The sequence below is a fragment of the Lacerta agilis genome, chromosome 4 (assembly GCF_009819535.1).
Source record: "Lacerta agilis isolate rLacAgi1 chromosome 4, rLacAgi1.pri, whole genome shotgun sequence".
NCBI lineage: Eukaryota > Metazoa > Chordata > Lepidosauria > Squamata > Lacertidae > Lacerta > Lacerta agilis.
Window position 1 is genome coordinate 13,280,968 of NC_046315.1, and position 6,000 is coordinate 13,286,967.

A 6,000-nucleotide genomic window follows, 5' to 3' on the forward strand; every position below is an offset into this window, starting at 1 on the left:
TCGAGAACACTGTCCAACCATCTCATCCTCTGTCGCCCCCTTCTCCTTGTGCCCTCCATCTTTCCCAACATCAGGGTCTTTTCTAGGGAGTCTTCTCTTCTCATGAGGTGGCCAAAGTGCTAGAGCCTCAACTTCAGGATCTGTCCTTCTAGTGAGCATTCAGGGCTGATTTCTTTGAGAATGGATAGGTTTGATCTTCTTGCAGTCCATGGGACTCTCCAGAGTCTTCTCCAGCGCCATAATTCAAAAGCATCAATTCTTCGGCGATCAGCCTTCTTGATGGTCCAGCTCTCACTTCCGTACATTACTACTGGGAAGACCATAGCTTTAACTATACGGACCTTTGTCGGCAAGGTGATGTCTTTGCTTTTTAAGATGCTGTCTAGGTTTTTCATTGCTTTTCTCCCAAGAAGCTGGCGTCTTCTAATTTCGTGACTGCTGTCACCATCTGCAGTGATCATGGAACCCAAGAAAGTGAAATCTCTCACTGCCTCCATTTCTTCCCCTTCTATTTGCCAGGAGGTGATGGGACCAGTGGCCATGATCTTAGTTTTTTTGATGTTGAGCTTCATCATAGGTCATAGGTTTGTGCTATGCAATGCTTGATATATAAGGTGTTCTTTAAGTAACTCACTTGTGAAGGAGCATACAGTGAAAGACATGCTTGGGGAAACCCACAAAACGCGTGTGTGTTGCCATTGTACCGATAACGGAGAACTGCTGCCAATTGTTCCTGCTTAAGTATGTCCTTGGTTTTATCAGCATTTAATGTGAAGGAGCTGACTCGGGAACTATTCTGCTCATAACGCTTAATGATTCGTTTTCAGTGGAACTGTGTGTGCACTTTGCATCACGAAGAAGAGTATTTGAGACTGGATTCTGGAACTGTGATGTGACCAGACCCAACTCACACATATAGCGTACTGCAGCAACCAAGGATAGAAATCAACAGTTCACACAGGGCTAAAGCACTAGATAAGCTAACTCCTACTCCAGGAGCCTCATCTGCAGATTCTTTTGCCTCCTCCCAAGACCTCACTGATTTTGGCAGGAATGGCAAAAATAAATGAATAAATCAGATAACATGTTGGGTGAGCAGTATAGAACAATAGAATTGTAGAGTTGAAAGGGACCTCCGAGGCTCATCTAGTCCAACCCCCTGCAATGCAGGAATATCAACCAATATATCCAACACAGGTGGCCTCCCTGTCAGGATATTATTACACGCCGAGCTGCAAAAGCTGCAGCAGCAAGGCTCACGTGACTATGTGTCTGTTTTTCTCCTGTGAGAAAGCCACTAGTCCTAACCGCTTTCTCACATATGTGTTGTTTTGTACCTTTTACTTTCGCTTCTGGCTTGAGAGATGCCGGACACGCTAATGCACAGCTCTGACTTAATGAGCTGGCAAGCAGAGGCATACTCTGCATCTTATCTACAATAAAGTAGTTTTAGCCTTAATGGCTTGTGTGTGTTGTTCTTCACGCTGGGGAACAATCACATATGAATGTGCCCCTGGACTCGAGTAGCCAGGAGTACACACAGGCTTCGTCCCTACCTGGGGGTCAGTCTCACAACTTGCCCCCGCGGGACGTTTGCTAATACTCCCAACCTCTGCTTAAAAACCTCCAAGGAAGGAGAGTCCACAACCTCCCGAGGGAGACCGTTCCAATGTCGAACACTTCTTATTGTCAGAAAGTTTGTCCTGATGTTTAGTCGGAATCTCCTTTCTTTTAACTTGAATCCATTGGTTTGGGTTCTAGCATCTGGAGCAGGAGAAAACAAGCTTGCTCCATCTTCCATGTGACATAAGAAGATGACCATCCATGGGCTTAGCTAAAGGGGGGGCAGCTGGCCCCCTAAATCAATAAAAATAAAACTACATAGCAAATTGAGATTCTGCCCCCCAACAAAAATTCTGGCTATGCCCATGTGACCATCATATCTCCTTTTATCTAGGCCAAACATAATCGAACTCTTTCAAGTTTTCCTCCATGGACAGCTGTGAGTCCAAAATGACTCTGCATGAGATCATACACCCATCACAAAAATGCACCGCCTGCTATGGGCTGTAGCTCAGTAGCAGAACATTCCTTTGTGTGCAGAAAATCCCGGGTTCAATGCCTGACATCTCCAGGTATGGCTGGAAGAGATTCCCTGCCTGAAACCTGTAAGAGCCACTGCCACTCAATGTAGACAGTTCTGAGCTAGATACGCTAGTGGTCTGATCCAGGTTCCTCACTCTTGCACTGCATTCAAGGTGGCCCCCAACATGCACATTTGGACCTGATTGGAGTTCTTGCATCCTTGATCAACTCCCCTCAACAACCCAGAGTCTCATCCCTTCCCTCTGCCTCCTTTTCTGCATCGCTAATGAATTTCTTTCTTTCTCCCTCAACGCATCCATTTGACACGACTTCAGTGGGAACCAGAGTTCTTACTTGTAAATTTGCTGATTGCTGAGGGCTGCAAAATGATAATGTGAGAGCTGAATGCCGATTGGAAATTTCAGATTTCCAGCTAGAGCGAAAACAGCCAGACAAGCAAACGACCAACTTTTTTTTTTTAATATAGTAATTAAAACTGATGTGCAAAATCCCATTACCCTGGAAACTGCTTGGAGCTCAACTATGCTTTTATGCAGAGGAGCTGAGGAAGAGAACAGAGCCTTTCGGTGGCTTTGCTGTACAGGTGTTCTGACAGGCAACAGCATGCAAAGAAATGAGCTTGCAGGTGGCGAGGACTAAAATTGAAGCAGGTGGCAATCTGCACATTCACCTTTCTGATTAAAAATGGGTGGGACAGTGTCTTTTTCTAGCAAGCCTGTGCAAGTTACCAACTTCTCCCCACCCCAAAAAAACAAAACATAGTTAAATTACGGTACTTGCCCCCCTGGGAGACAGTGATGGACCTCCGTGGCTCAATGGAATAATGGGCATCCTGTTTTGCACTGTAGGATTCCCTGGAATCTTACATGGACTTCATAGGAAAGTGATGTATTCTGCAGTCCAAAGAAAAGAACAACAGAAATGACAGGAAAATATGGAAAGCCGGGACCTGTAGTTTATTAAGGGTGCAAAGAGTTGTTGGGAAATCCATATCCCCCCTCGCAGAACTACAGTTCCCATAGTTTCCTGCAGGGGTAAAACCAGGCTTTAATTCACCCGGGTCAAAGACCCAGTTTGGCACTCGTGCAATTGCGTACACATATAACAGAGACTGGGAGCTTTGACGATGCCCCTCTGGACAAAGATACCAGCTAGCCCTCCTGTAGCTATGGCACTGGTTTCCTGTGAAGAGGGATTGATTGCTAGAGCACTCTGGGCATTGTAGTTCTGTGAAGGGAAATGGGGCTTTCAGACAACTTTCTGCACCTTTAACAAACTACAGAGCCCAGGATACTTTGGGGGGAAACCACTACTACTACTACTACTACTACTAATAATAATAATAATAATATTTATTATTTGTACCCCGCCCATCTGGCTGGATTTCCCCTGCCACTCTGGGAGGGTTCCAACAAAAATCAAATACATTAAAATATCACACATTAAAAGCTTCCCTAAACAGGGCTGCCTTCAGATGTCCTCTAAATGTTCCACAGGGCGGGCGCCACTACCGAGAAGGCCCTCTGCCTTGTTCCCTGTAGCTTTGCTTCTCGCAGTGAGGGAACCGCCAGAAGGCCCTCGGTGTTCGGGCTGAATGATGGGGGTGAAGACGCTCCTTCAGGTATACTGTTTAAAGTGCTATTATTATTATTATTATTATTATTATTATTAGTTGTTGTTGTTGTTGTTGTTGTTGTTGTTCAGTCGTTCCCGACTCTTCGTGACCCCATGGACCAGAGCATGCCAGGTACCCCTATCCTTCACTGCCTCTCGCAGTTTGGCCAAACTCATGTTAGTAGCTTCGAGAACACTGTCCAACCATCTCATCCTCTGTCATTCCCTTCTCCTTGTGCCCTCCATCTTTCCCAACATCAGGGTCTTTTCCAGGGAGTCTTCTCTTCTCATGAGGTGGCCAAAGTACTGGAGCCTCAACTTCAGGATCTGTCCTTCCAGTGAGCACTCAGGGCTGATTTCTTTATTTATATACTGCATATATATTTATATACAGTATATATATTTATATACTGATATTATTTATATACTGCCCTATACCCGGAGGTCTCAGGGCAGTTCACAGAAAAGATCACAACATATATAATCATAATAAAAACAACAACCCAATAACACACACACACCCCAGAAAAGAGCCACATTTTAAAAGGATATAGGATGTCAAACAGATCAACCAAAGGCCTGGTTAAAAAGGAATGTTTTTCCCTGGGGCCTAAAGGTGTATAATGAAGGTGCCAGACGAACTTCCCTGGGGAGAACATTCCACAGACGGGGAGCCACTGCAGAGAAGGCCCCGTTCTCATGTTGCCACCCTCCAGACCTCTCAAGGAGGAGGCACACAAAGAAGGGCCTCAGAAGATGATCTCAGGATCCAGGTAGGTTCATATGGAAAGAGGCGGTCCTTGAGGTATTGTGGTCCTGAGCTGTTTAAGGCTTTATAGCTCAAAACCAGCACTTTGAATTGGGCCCGGAAACTAATTGGTAGCCAGTGCAGACGGACCAGGATTGGTGTAATATGCTCAAAAGCATCATGCTATGATAATGCTTTAAATGTTATGGGCAAATGGGTCCCTGAATTTTCATCTAACTTGCCCTTTCTGCTATAGTATATCACATTTAGATTTTTTTGTATGCTTTTATGAGCAAGGGAGTGCTTGAAGGAGCTGGGTATGTTTAGCCTGGAAAAGAGGAGACTGAGAGGAGATATGACAAGCCACCTTCAAATATCTCAAGGGCTGTCACATGGAAGAGGGAACAAGCTTATTTTCTCCTGCTCCGGAGAGTAGGACTCGAACCAATGGATTCAAGTTACAACGAAGGAGATTCCAACTAAACATCTGGCAAAACGTTCTGACAGTAAGAGCACCTCCCACGAGAGGTTGTGGACTCTCCTTCCTTGTGGGTTTTTAAGCAGAGGTCGGGGGGCCACCTGTCCTGGATGCTTTAGCTGAGATTCCTGCATTGCAGGGGGTTGGACTAGATGACCCTTGGGGTCCCTTCCAACTCTAAGGTTCTACAATCTGCTGTTTGCTTAGATGGTTCTAAGCAAAACAGCAACTCCATGACATGAGGTTGTTTTTTTCCCTTTTCTTTCCTAAATTAAGTTTTCAGCTTGCGGATCCATTCCTTTTATTTGGATGCAAAACTACTATTATCCCGTTTCCTGTTTTATCCTTCCGTTCTTTACCCACTTGCCACAGTCTTGTCAGCTGAGCTTTAGAGAAATGATACCATTTTAAATACATCAAGCACTTGTCAATTATTTATCTTAAATCTTGTCAGGCCTAACATACCATTTTGCAATCAGATTCGAAAGGCTGGGGAAGAGTGTCGGGGGGGGGGGTAAGGGGAGGAACAACTGTGTCATTTTTCGTATTTTTCTCTTCTCGCCTGTCTTTTTAATCACCACAAGTAACCTGATTGCTTTTCATCCTGTGCCGTCCTATCTATGCTTGCCTGCTCAGCAGCCAGCCTCGTTGAGTTCCATTCAGTGGGGCATGATCACAGGCAACAAAAGTGTGGGGTTGCAGCAATATTCTGATGAGAGCTAAAAAGAAAGGGGGGTACCCTAGACAGCTTCCTGGCCTGACTTTGTTTATTTGTATTCTACAAAAACATCATTGCTCTGCAAAATAGAGAAAACTTAGGTGTTGTCTGTTATAGGGGCTAGAGTGTTGGACTTGGACACCAGGGTTCAAATCCTCACTTAGCCTCATGAAGCTCTCTGGGTAATCTTGGGCCAGTCACTGCCTCTCAGACTAACCTACCTCGCAGGGTTGTTGTGCAGATTCAGTGAGAGGGGCAAGGAACATGTGGACTACTTTAAGCTTCTTGGAGGGGGGAAAAGGTGGGACGGAACAGCAATAAATAAGAAAATATTTA